Here is a 13664-nt window from a genome sequence, read left to right on the forward strand (position 1 = left end):
TGACACGGCTATTAATAGGACGTGCTGGAGGGATAGATTCATCACCCAAAGACTCCCTATGCTGTGGAACAAAATCCTGGTACATGTGAGGCAGAGCACCTCGCTGGCCTTGTTCAAGAGAAATCTTGACCAATGGATGGGAGATCGCAGATATACCCCAGGGATTACCTCAGTGTCACTGCTCGACAGAGGCACAGCAAAATAATGGGTATAGTTCCCCATACTAAAGGGGTGGCATAAGCCACAAAACGATGGGCTAGGCTTGTAAATGCCCTCGGGCAGATAGCCTAGTATGAGCCTATGAACCTATGAACCTTGAAACACATACTTCACAAAACCAGTGTGTCATGCAGTCACAGCCCTTAAGGCAAAATAACATACCCAACATACTGGTAAAAGGTGATTCTATAGTCAGGCACACTGAAGTCCCACTCACTAGGCTGAATAAGGAGAAGGTTACTGTTAGATGCCTGTCAGGTGCCAGGATCTGCCACATAACACAGGCACTCAAGTCACTCCAGAACAAGTACAAATATGACTCTGTCATTGTCCATGTTGGTGTGAATGACCTGAGCCGTACCTCCCTGGACTACATAAGAGAGACATGGAAGAGCTCTCTGATCACGTAGCCCAAGCCGGTATGACCCTGAGTAGCATCCTGCCCTCACCAAGAATACCATGGTATAAAGAAAAAATTCTCGATTTCAACAATTGGCTAAGTTTCTGGTGACATTCAAAGATAATCCAGTGTCTGTCCGCCTGGGATGACATGCTCGACAAGCCACACTGCTTCGCTAGAGATGGCTTGCACCTATCACCCTTAGGCTTTTGAATACTGGCCAAGGCTCTTGCCACCCCCATAGTGCCTTTTTTAGGCAAGGCTCAAAAGACAAACCCACCACCATAAATAGCACACGTAACAAAAAACTGAGGGTAATGCTACTCAGTGCCAGAAGTCTAAACCTCAAAATGCATGCACTCGAGGCACTCCTCAGTATGGAGAAAATCTATATATGTGCAGTAACAGAAACCTGGTTTAAGGCTCCAGAGAGTACCCCAGAACTACCAGGCTACAACTCATACCATACATTTCGGCCACAGAACCCGAACCGAAATACAAAAGGCGGGGTCGTATCCATATTCATCAAGGATACCCACACCTCCAGGTTAGTGACACAGCACGATGCTTCAGAGATCATCCACGTGCAACTAATAACAGGCAAAACTGCATTTCAAATTGTAGCTTGCTACATATCACCTACCATCTCCCAGGACCCCCATTCCACATTTCTGGAAACACTGGGAAACATAAAGGTCCTACCAAACATCTTAATATTTGGTGATTTCAATTACCCATACATTAACTGGGAGAACTACTGAAGTACTAAAGCCCTTGCCCAACATTTCCTAGAATTTATAAACTCAAATGCCCTGGTTCAACTGGACAACACTCCCACTAGAGGTGACAACATATTGGACCTGGTCATCACCAACATGGGCGACCGGTGTTCCACATTGGAGGTCAACCCCTCACTGGTTAAATCTGACCATAAACAAATCACTTTGGATAACCACATTCTGCCCCCAACCCTGGACAAGGAAATCAGCATGAAAAAATTTTCAAAAGCAAACTTCTCGTTACTTAAGACTGAGGTGGAAAGTTTCAAAGCCCCCATGCTGAAGGATAACGCTGAGCAAGCTGCAAAATCCTTTACTAATGCATTCTACAGGCACCTACAAGAATGCATGGAAAGTGCCATCCCAAGCAAAACTAAGACTCACTCCTCCAAGAAAAGGAAACCAGTCTGGCGGACTCTTGCCATAAACAAGCTATACAATAGAAGGAAGAAACTAATACAGAAAAGAGTAAAATCCCAAGGAGGAAGACAACCCTGATCAGTATCAGCAAGAAACTACAATCCCTCATAAAATCATCCAAGGCGAACTTCATAAGAAAAATTGCCAAGGACTCCAAAGATAACCACAAGGAATTATTTAGCTATGTCAAGAATCTAAGTGGCAATGCTCAGATCTGCTTGGAGTTGGTGCAGAATGGCACAAAATACACTGAACCGACCAATATTGTCAACATCCTGGTAGACGGGTTCAGCGCAAACTTTACTTCCCTCTCACCCCCAAAAGGGCCCATAACCATACCAGAAGAATGTAGAGTCCCTGAAATCACAGACACTCAGGTTAAAACAGCCCTCTCCAAAGCCAAAAACACAGCATCAATGGGACCGGACAGTGTCCCAGGCTGCATCCTGCACGAGCTCAAAGATGAACTAACCCCTCACCTAAACACGCTGTTCAAACTCAGCCTCTCCACAGGCTACGTACCCATACAGTGGCGCACAACAATGGTTATTCTGCTCCACAAAGGTGGAGCCACAACAGACCCTGGGAACTATCGCCCCATAAGCCTGACTAGCTTGGTCTGCAAGGCTATGGAGCGCATCATCATGGAACTCGTTAACAGAGACATTGGGAACCTCCAAACACTGGACCTTCTCCAGTTCGGCTTTGTTAATGGCAGATCATGCCTCCTAAACCTGGTGGACTTCTTTGAGGCTATAGACGAGGGAAAGCTGGTACACACAGACTACCTAGACCTCGCAAAGGCCTTCAACACCATTCCCCATTTTGGTATTATAGACAAGCTCACCAGCCTGAACATAAACCCCTACATCACAAGATGGGTTGCCATCTGACTCATGGACAGAACCCACACGGTGAGAGTTGCAGGAGCTAGGTCTGACTCTAAACTGGTTACAAATGGCATTCCCCAGGGCTCAGTCCTAGGACCCCTCCTGTTCGGCATACACTTCCCAGAGGTACAGGCAAGCACAGGAGGACTATGGCTGACCGAGTTTGCAGACGACTGCAAACTAGGGGCTATGATTGACTTTCCAGCTGACATAGACATCCTTCAAAAGGGTCTCATTGAGATGGATACCTGGTGTCAAAATCACGGCCTCAAGCTAAATGCCAAAAAGTGCATAGTCATCCCCTTTGGAAAAAACAAAGTACCCACAAAATACCACATAGGTGGTAGTCCCCTAAATAAGGAAGACATAATAAGGGATCTGGGGTCCCAAGTAGATAGTAATGTCACCTTTGATAATCACATTGCCAAAGTGGTTAGAAAATCCTTCTGCGTGGCCCTAATTACAAAAGGGTTCACATCCAGATCAAAAGAGGTCATTGTGCCCCTCTACTCATCACTCATCAGACCCATCATAGGGTACAATGCCCCATTTGGGCTGTACCTTACAAGACACCTGCAACAGCTGGAAAGACCACAGAAGTACCTCACCAAGAGGATCACTGGCCTCAAACAGATGCCCTATGCAAATCGACTGAAGGAACTCTAGCTGTACTCTGTTGCATACCGCCTACTCAGAGGTGATCTCTGCCTGACATACAAGGCCATGTCCAACCCAGAACTGATGAACATGCTCCACCTAAAGAAAACCTTATCCCCTCGAGCCACATTCTCTAGGGATCTAAACCCCACCACAACAATAAATAGGACGTGCTGGAGGGATAGATTCCTGTCCCAGAGACTTCCCATGCTTTGGAACAAGATTCCAGTCTACATTAGGAAGTGCTCCTCACTAACACTCTTCAAAAGAAACCTTGACCAGTGTATGGGAAACAGAAAGTTTACCCCGGGGATCACTTCAGTGGCTCTGCTGGACAGAGGCACAAGGGACTAATCTAAGGGGGGCGGCAAAAGCCAACACATTCTGGCTAGGCGTATAAATGCTTTCGGGAAGATAGCCTAGTACCTACCTATGAACCTATGAACAGCTGTACCTACCAGAAATAAACACAAAACAAACGCAGGACAAAAAGCACCCTGGTGGAATCCCAGTATAAATAGTTTGTACATCAAAAGGAAGAAAGTTATGATAAAACTAATAAAGTGCAACACCCAGAAGGATAAAAAAAAATCTCTCATAAATCTAAGCAAGCAACTCAGGGGAAAAATTAAGTCTTCCAAAACCAAATTTGAGGTAAAAATAACCTCCCAGGCCAAGGACAGACGTAAGATTTTCTTTAGCTATGTCCTCAACCTCAAAGGCAGCAATGTGTACAACTAATTCTAAATGGAGCCACCTACACTGAGCTGAAAGATGTAACAAATCTACATGCCAACAAATTCAGCTCAAATAGCCATCCCTGTGGCCAAGAATAACAGCCTCAACTATCACTAGAAAACAGGTCCTTGGTGTGGGGAGTTGGAAATCTTGTCTCCTGGACTGCAATAGAGGCACCCCAATGACGTGCTAAGATGTCTACTAGGATTAATGGCCGCTGTTAGGTTCATAATCCTTCTGTATTAGAGTACTTCATTGGACAGTGTGCTGTTAATGGCAGTGAAGTCACTGTTCCCCTCTCAGACATGCTTCTGAACTAAGGTCTTTGTCCTCGTGGTGGTGGTGGGGGGTTTGGCACGTGGTGGTGGTGGGGGGTTTGGGAATCTTACCTCTCAGGCTGCAGCAGAGTCAATTTAATTCAGACATACTTGGATAAATGTTAGGATTAATGGCTGCTGCTATGTTCATGGCCTTTCTGTAAAGAATAGCCCACTGGACAGACTACTCTCAGGCACAGTGAAGTCACTGTTCCCCTTTCAGACCTGTTTCTGGATTAAAGTCCTTGCCTTTGGTCCTTGGAGTGGTAGGGTTGTCTGACAAGTCTTGAAATTGTGGTTCGCTCCATCCTAATTTTTCAGTGAAGTCCCAGCCTGTGGACATGTATGTAATGGGGTTTAGGGCTAATCCAGAAGTCACAGTCCAGGGGGCTTGGAAGGGCTTTGAACAGCACCTCCATGCTAACATTCTGGAACTAAGAGGCATGTTGTTGAACTTTTGGGCCACTGTGCTTTGTACAAGTCTAGAGCTTCTTCCTGTAAGGTCAGACACTATTAGTGTGATAGTAGCATGTCTCGGCAGGCAGAAGGTATGGACTTTTAACTTTATCCTCTTTGGATCTGGTCATGAGCTTTGGTATGGACTTTTGCCATTATACTGTTTGAATCTGGTGGTGAGGTTTGGTATGAACTTTTGCCATTATACTGTTTGGATCTGGTGGTGAGCTTTTGGTTAATAAGCTTTCCAGGTTGTAGTTCGTGTTGCTGGTGGGCAAGAATGTCAGTAAAAATATTTGAGATAAAGTGGCAGTAACGTCATTGGGTTGCAGTTCTTTTTTAAGTGCATTCTTTCTTCTGGATGGAGGACACTACAGAGTTGGATCTGCTTGCTAGTTGCAAGAATTATATTCTTCCTAGGTTCTGTTCTCTGTAGTGGTGTCAGGTAGAATGAGTAAATGGTAAATTATTGGTAGATTGTAGGACAAAGGTTCACTTATTCATTCTTATTAATTCTTCCAGTTCTTATAGGTTCATAGGTAGGTACTAGGCTATTAGCCCTAGGGCCTATATAAGCCTAGCCAAAAAGGTACCCTGGCTTTCGCCACCCAAGAAAATTATTTTCCTGTGCTCCTGTCGAGCAGAGCCACAGAAGTGATCCCTGGGTTGAATTTCCTATTTCCCATCCAATCATCAAGATTTTTCTTGAAGAGTGCTAATGAAGAGCTCTGTTTGACATAGATAGGTAGTCTGTTCCAGAGCATGGGAAGTCTCTGGGACAGGAATCTATCCCTCCAGCATGTTCTGTTTATTGTGGTGACAAGGTTTAGGACCCTAGAGCGTGTAGCTCGGAGGGATTGGGATTTCTTTAAATGGACCATGTCCAACAGCTCTGGGTTTGACATAGCTTTGTATGTTAGGCAGAGATCGCCTGTGAGTAGGCAATATGCGACGGAGTAAAGTTGGAGTTTTTTTTTAGACGGTCTGTTTAGGGCATCTGTTTGAGGTTAGTAATCCTCTTTGTGAGGTATTTCTGTGGCCTTTCCAGTCGTTGTAGATGTCTTGTGAGGTACATACCAAAAGGGGCGTTGTACTCAATAATGAGTCTGAGTGATGAGTAGAGGGGAACAGTGACCTCTTTTTTTCTGAATGAGAAACCTTTTGTGATGAGGTGAGCCACATAATTTCCTGACAACTGTGGCGATGTGATTATCAAAGGAGAGACTACTGTCCACCTGTGTCCCAAGGTCTCTTATCACACTTTTGGTGTTAAGTAGACTACCACTTATGTGGTAGTTCATGGGTACAGAGTTTGTACCAAAGGGGATGACAATACACTTTTTGGCATTGAGCTTCAGGCCATGGCTTTGACACCAGGCATCTGTCTCAGTGAGGCCCTTTTGTAGTATGTCCACATCGTTAGAAGTTTCGATTATGGCTTTTAGTTTGCAGTCATCTGCAAACTTTGTTAGCCAAAGACCTTCTGTGTTAGCCTGTACTTCAGAGAAGTAGATACCAAACAGGAGAGGACCCAGGACTGAACCCTGTGGTACTCCACTTGTCACTGGTCTGAAGTCGGATTTGGAGTCTGCTACTTTCACAGTGTGGGTTCTGTCCATGAGCCAGTTGGCAACCCATCTTGTGACATAGGGATTTATACCTAGTTTAGTGAGCTTATCTATAATTCCAGAGTGGGGGATGGTGTCGAAAGCCTTGTCGAGATCTAGATAAGCTGCGTGAACCACCTTACCCTCATTTATGGCTTTGGTGATTGCTTCAAAGAAGTCAATCAGGTTTAGGAGACATGATCTACCTTTTACAAACCCGAACTCGGTAGGGTCCAAAGTTTGGAGATTACCAATGTCTTTGTTTATGAGTTCCGTGATGATACGTTCCATGGCCTTGCAGACCAGGCTCGTCAGGCTAATGGGGCAGTAGTTCCCGGGGTCCGTCATGGCTCCCCCTTTGTGGAGTGGGATAACCGTTACAGTGCATCATTCAGTGGGCACAAAGCCTGAGGTGAGGCTATGATTGAACATGGTACTTAGGTAGGGTGCCAGTTTATTCTGTAGTTCATGTAGAACACAGCCTGGGATATTGTCAGGTCCCATGGATGCTGTGTTCTTGGCTTTGGAGAGTGTGTTTTTTACCTGTGCAGCCATGATTACAGGAACTTTGCATTCTTCCGGTATAGAGATGGGCCCTCTAGGGGGTGAGAGGGGGGTAAAGTTAACACTGAACCAATCTGCCAGGATGTTGGCAATATCAGTTGGTTCTGTATATTTGGTGCCATTGTGCTGTAACTCAGAGCAGATCTGAGTGTTGCCATTGAGATTCTTGACATAGCTATAGAATGCTTTGTGGTTGTCTTTAGAGTCAGTGGCAATTTTGTTTTCGTAACTAGCTTTGGAGAATTTTATGAGGGATCACAGCTTCTTACTGAGGTTGACCAGGGAGTTCTTCCAGTCATGGGATTTTACTCCTTTTTGCAACAGTTTCTTTCTTCTGTTGTAGAGTTTGTTTATGGCAGAGGACCACCAGATTGTCTTCCATTTTTTGGAGGATAGCATCTTGGTTCTATTAGGGATAGCATGATCCATGCACTCGTGTAAGTGCTTATAAAGTGCATTTGTGTAGGATTCAACTCTATTGTCCATCTGCATGGGTGTCATGAAGTTTGCCACTTCTGTCTTAAGAAGTGTGAAGTTGGCTTTGGAGAAGTTTTTTACGGTGGTTTCCCTTATTGAGGATGGTGTGGGATGTGAATGTCTAGGGTGATTAGCTTGTGGTCGTATCTGACCAATGAGGAATTGACCTCTGGTGTGGAACACTGGTTGCCTATGTTGGTAATGACCAGGTCTAGGATATTGCTGCCCCTGGTGGGGGTGTGAATAAGTTGATCCAAAGCGTTGGAATTTATGAATTCCAGAAAACATTGAGCAAAAGAGTTGTCGATTTTCTCCATTTTAAGGAGTGCCTCGAGTGAGTGCATTTTGAGGTTTAGACTTCTTTTGATTTCTTGCTTGCTTCTGTGAGGCCAAGGCTTATCTGATTGTACAGTGTTGACTCTGAAAGCTTGCTTTTTGAATCTTACATGGTCTCACTTTTATATGTGAATTTCTGTGCCTGATAACCATGTTTTTTGCATAACTCCTGAGGTTGCTGTCCAAGGCCTTCAGGAGATGGTTTCCAGTCTTCAGGATGGAAGAACAGTTAGTTTGAGCTTCTCTACCTTTCCTTATGTCTGGACTTTAACCTACATGCATACTTGTGCCTTCTCTGTGCTTCCAAATCTAGTGGAGGGCTTCATCCCTGCTTGTTTCATTGTAAGATGCCCATTTTTGGAGTATGCGTCTCCCTTCTTTTTTCTGCTTGTGTACCCCTTTATTGTTTAAGGTTTCAGGATTTGTGATTTGGATTAGTGATCTTTGGCACTGTGTTTAGTGCTTGACTTGAGTTGAAGAAGAAATGACTAATTCCTTTATGAGTTAAAATATTCTTGGCTAACAAAATCAGAGGTATTTGGGGCCATTTTGCTATTCTTCCTTACTTTGGTCTTTTCTAAATAGCTTGTGTGGTTTTGTTTGACCATAGATTTTATTTTAACTCTCTCTTAAGATAGGCCACCACATGGTGATTATCAGAGTTAGTATTGTGCTGCTTTGTAGTGGACTTTTTTCATCCCCACTTAACTTTTACCCCTCCCTTTTTTGTACAGACATGTATTACTTGTGATGTTTCTCAGCAGTATGTCTACTGCAAAGGGTCCCTGTAATAATATATACCAGATATATCACTGCCATCCATATCTGCTGATCACTGAAATAACTCTGTGGTGTTGCTCCCTTCACCCATGCTTCTTTCTTGTTGTGCTGGTTGCACATTTTTCTGCTTCATCCAGCAGGGAATCTTAATATGCATGTTGTCTCTTGTTTGCAAGGTTATTCCTGTAATTCATTAGGGAATCTAGAACTGGGGCTTGATCTCTTATGGCACTGCACACTCTGATATGGTTGATGAATTTTCTGGGGGGACTGGAACTTTGGACAATGGAAAGAAATAGCATGTCTGAGGGCTATCCAGGAAATCCCAGCAGTATTCCTTCAGTGTCAGTGGCACAGCAGGTAGCCCACTCACTTTTGGTGCAGAAGGCTGTGGGTTCATTTTTAATACCAGGTAGGTTGATTGGTGACACTGCAATGTAGCTTAAGGGTGATACTTCACTCCTGAGTGTGCCATTCTTTGGATGAGATGTTAAACTGAAATCCCATCTGCTTGAGTTGGTGGATGCTCAGGTGGATGTAAAAGATCCCACAAGATCTTTCAAAACGAATAAGGGAATTTCCCCAATGCCTCATCCAAATTTCCCTTATAAGTATAAATACCACCTTAGGTCTTCACTGAAAAGAACCCACTATCCAAGTGGGACTAAACAAGTCAACAAAGAATAAATAAATATAAGGTCATCGTCTTGATGATCAGTTATTAGGCCTTCGTCTAATACTTGAACCAAACAAACATTTCCTGGGTGAAGGTGTATTAAAGTAACATCATTTATCAGTAGCATTGATGTAGTTTTTTTTGTTCATAAAATGCCCTCAGGCCACATCAGCAGAATCATAAAAAAGGCAGCTAGTATTCTAGATATGTGATATAAGACAACAATTCACAACAGCAAAATAACTTAAGACTGATATTTTATTTTAGAATTTAAACATTTACAGTCATAAATTACTTTTATCAATTTATTTTTTCAGCAAGTCAATAAATTACAAGCAAAGACAGTCATGTGAGAGGTAATACCACATACTTGTTATATTTGGTAGGCGTATATAAAGTAACAGTTTTTTAGAGCTATAATTTGAAGCATTAGTGCTTGGGATGGGTTTCAGTTTTTGTTATTTCTATAATAATATTGGACTAAATGGTGTGTGATGTTTGAGAATGAATCATAAACTTAAAGAAGGAGGTTATTTTAATGGAAAGCATAAATCATGAAACTGATCTTTCATTTGTCTTATTTTTTGAGCTCTGTATAGCATGATTTGCATTATACGTAGTTGCTTTTTTTATATTGTTCTGTCATTCATTTGAACTGTAAGTAGGCAGACAGAGCAACTCCCACTCTATTGTTTTTATCTGTGGTTATCTCGGGTAAAGAATTTTTAGCTCACTATTGGTACAGCCACCCATTAGAGTTTTACTGGGCCTTTGAAATATATTTCATCACAGGATAACAAAATTAAATAACAACCTTACTTTTTGGAGAACCCCGGCAACCTCTGTGAGAGTTTCTAGAAAATGCACTTGCAAAAGTGACATTTGTCACCTATACAACAAAATTATGAACTGCTGACATTAAATATGATTTTTATGGAATAACAACAGTTGCTGTTTCAACACCTTTCTTACTAAGGGCAGATCTTCAGTATTGTAACTATTCCAACATAACATAACTGCCTTCTGCCACCTGTATACAGCATGCTCGCCAGAATCATAATTACTGATAGGGATAGTGCAGCCAAGTTACTCACTTACTCATGAGATGCCATTCGTTCAGTAAAGAATGTGGGAGAAAATGCAAAATGTAGGGGATAACACCCATGCAGCTTCTTGTTTCTTTATTTTTAGTAAATACAATAGAGTACAAATTGTTTTCCAGTTAACATTTCCTGATTCCTTGAATTTTAAACAGGTTCCGTTTGTGCACCATCTTAAGATGCCATGCCCTTTAATTTAAGTATTACTTTAATGCATCTGTGATACTTTGTAACCCCACATATACACACATACACGATATTTACTTCTTGTGTCGAAGTCTGATTTTCTGTAACTACTAGTCCGAGTTCAGTTCACCTCTATGCTTTTAGCTGTTGTCGTAGCTGCTAGTTTTGTGGAGCTTTGTGATTCTTTTCAGTAGTTATTATCTAAGTGGCACATTCCATTCCTAATAGTACAAGCATTTTATTTTTGTCACAGGTTGGAAAATATATTGTGGATTAGATTGCTGACTGCTTGTGAAATTCTCTTGGAATCTTTGTGGCCCAATGTCACTATACAGCCCTTAGGCAGAGATCAATATGATCAATGTTTGGTCAAATATAAGGTAACCTTTGAATTCCTTTATGCCTTATAGTAAAAAGAAAGCTCCTAAAACCATAGAGAAAACTAATGTAATAGCCTTAAACAACACCGTTCTTTTCCATTTAGGATGGGCAGTGTCTTAGTGCTTCTCTAATGAACCAGCTGCCAAATGTGTGGTTTTAAAATTCAGTACTAAAAATCATCAAAACAAACAAAGTATGCTTCAGTATGAAACAGTGTAAGGAATTAGGTACATCATCAATATATTATAAAGCTGACTAGGCAGCCAACTGCTGAGGTAGCCTAACTTATGGATGCTCACCGACTGTCATTGTCTGCTAGTGGATTATCTGTTTTTATTAAAAGAGTAAATGACATTTGTTACTAACATTCAGGAATAAGTACTTACTGTGCTTCCTATAGCAAATTTAATTTTCTCTATACTGTTTTGAGAATTTCATTCATTTATTGTTTAATGTAAAGTCAATAAATTACTCCGTATGGTATCTGAGCATATATTTGTATTTAGTTTTAACCATTCCAAATACTACTAACCTAAAACTTTAGAAGTATTCCATCTACCATTTATTACTAGGTAGAAAAAGTGGTAATACTTTACAATATATTTTTCTTGGACATGGAATATTCATTTCTAAATGTAGGATATGCTTTGTTGTTTATCTATTCTAGCAAAGCTTGGTTCTAGACAATTAGACTGGAAACACTTGTAATGCATGGAAACGAAAGGGATTCCAGAACAATAGAGCACATTTTTTTAAATGAATCAACGTACTGACTTCCTTTGTTCTAGTCAGAAGATAGAAGTGAAAAAAAGATCTTTACATTCATAAATACAGTTAACATGAAATACAAAGCTCTTTTGGAATAGGTTGTAGAGCAGTAGGCATGTACCAGAAAATATTAAGAAGTAATGCAAATATACTAATTAATATAGTGTGTTTACAAGCCATCAGTATTTTTTTGAATACCTTAAAGAAAAAAATCATTGGTGGCCCATTATAGTAGCAGTAAAGCAGGGCGTGGTACTTGGGTGCTTGAGGAGTTAGGCAGTGGTACCTCAGTGTGTACGTTATCCATTGTTTTTTCTTCAGCTCATATGACTAATCAGGAGGAACAACCAAGAGATTTAACTACACATTTTTTGAAATCCTTCAGTTGTCACCAATATGATGTATACTATTGCATTTATGCAGTATGCTGGTATATAATATTAATTTCATTATGGTAGATTTGTGACAGCTATTGTTCTTCATCTGTGTGACTTATACTAACAGTGACATTGCTGGACTAACTCCAGTGTGTAATGTAAAGTAGAATCGTTTACATATAAAATGTAGCTGGTCTTCTGTTTGTTTTTGTTTGGGGGAGAAACAGTTTGAATGGCAAGTGAAGTTTCTTAGCATTCAAAGACTATAACTGAGAAGCAGAACAATTTATGAAAGACGGTGTGAAATATGGGGGATAAACATCTAATCATTTGTAATTTATTGTAAATATATTCTAAGAACATTGTGTTTTTAGGTCTTGCAGTGCATTGTAAATTGCCAAAATTTTCAGACAGTTTTTAATGCAGTTTGCTATCGAAATCATACCTCATTTATTGGGTCAATTTTGTTAAATGTGTTGTGTTTATACTAACTACAAAGACAACTGCAAGCTGGGAGCCATTATTAACTCCCCAAGTGATGTAGAAATCCTACAGAAAAGCCTCACTGAGACCAACTACTGATGTCGAAACCATTGTCTTAAGCTTAATGCCAAAAAATGCGTCATCATCCCCTTTGGGAAAAACTCAGTTTCTACTAATTACCACATTGATGGTAGCCCCCTGAACACTGAAGGTGTTGTAAGAGATCTGGGGAAACAGGTTGACAGCAACCTCTCCTTCGACCACCACATTGCCACTGTGGTGAGAAAGTCCTTCTATGTGGCACATCTCATTACCAAGGGTTTTCCATCCAGGAAGAAAGAGGTCATCATTTCTCTCTAATCTTCCCTCATTAGGCCAATCATCGAGTATAATGCCCCATTTGGCATGTACCTGACTAGACACATGCAACAGCTGGAAAGGCCACAAAAGTACCTCACGAAGAGGATCCTAGCCCTTAAACACATGTCGTATATGGACAGACTCAAAAAACTCCAGCTATTCTCTGTTTCATATCGTCTACTAAGAGGCGATCTCTGCTTGACTTACAAAGCCATGTCTGACCCAGCTCTATTACAAATGCTACATCTAAAGAAATCCCAATCCCTCTGCACCACATGTTCCAGAAACCTCAACCTCATTACTACAATCAACAGAACATGCTGGAGGGACAGGTTCATAACCCAGAGACTGCCCATGCTCTGGAATAGACTACATATGCATGTCAAGCAGAGCACCTCCCTGGCCCTCTTCAAGAGAAATCTTGATGAGTGGATGGGAAATAGAAAGTTAACCCTGGGGATCACTCCAGTGGCTCTAGATAGAGGCACTGGGAACTAACATCAGGCGGCACGATACCAGGGCACTTCTATGGGCTAGGCGTGTAAAGGCTCCAGGGCCATTAGCCTAGTGCACACCTATGAACCTATATGAAGTAAAGAAAATAAATCATTATTGAAACAAGCTTTTCTCTTTACTCTGAAGTTGTATGCCCTCAGACATAGTATGTTTAGAGATCGGGGAGGGGGAGCAGGA

At 41.6% G+C, this 13664-nt stretch overlaps 1 protein-coding gene across 1 annotated transcript in view; it reads right to left on the reverse strand.

Moving 5' to 3' along the window:
- LOC122816112 (myocardin-like) overlaps positions 1-13664 on the reverse strand; it is a 573216-nt gene that overhangs the window by 20746 nt on the left and 538806 nt on the right. The gene's annotated exons all lie outside the window — the stretch shown is intronic.

The sequence above is a fragment of the Protopterus annectens genome, chromosome 1.part1 (assembly GCF_019279795.1).
Source record: "Protopterus annectens isolate FY-2018-M chromosome 1.part1, PAN1.0, whole genome shotgun sequence".
Lineage (NCBI taxonomy): Eukaryota > Metazoa > Chordata > Ceratodontiformes > Protopteridae > Protopterus > Protopterus annectens.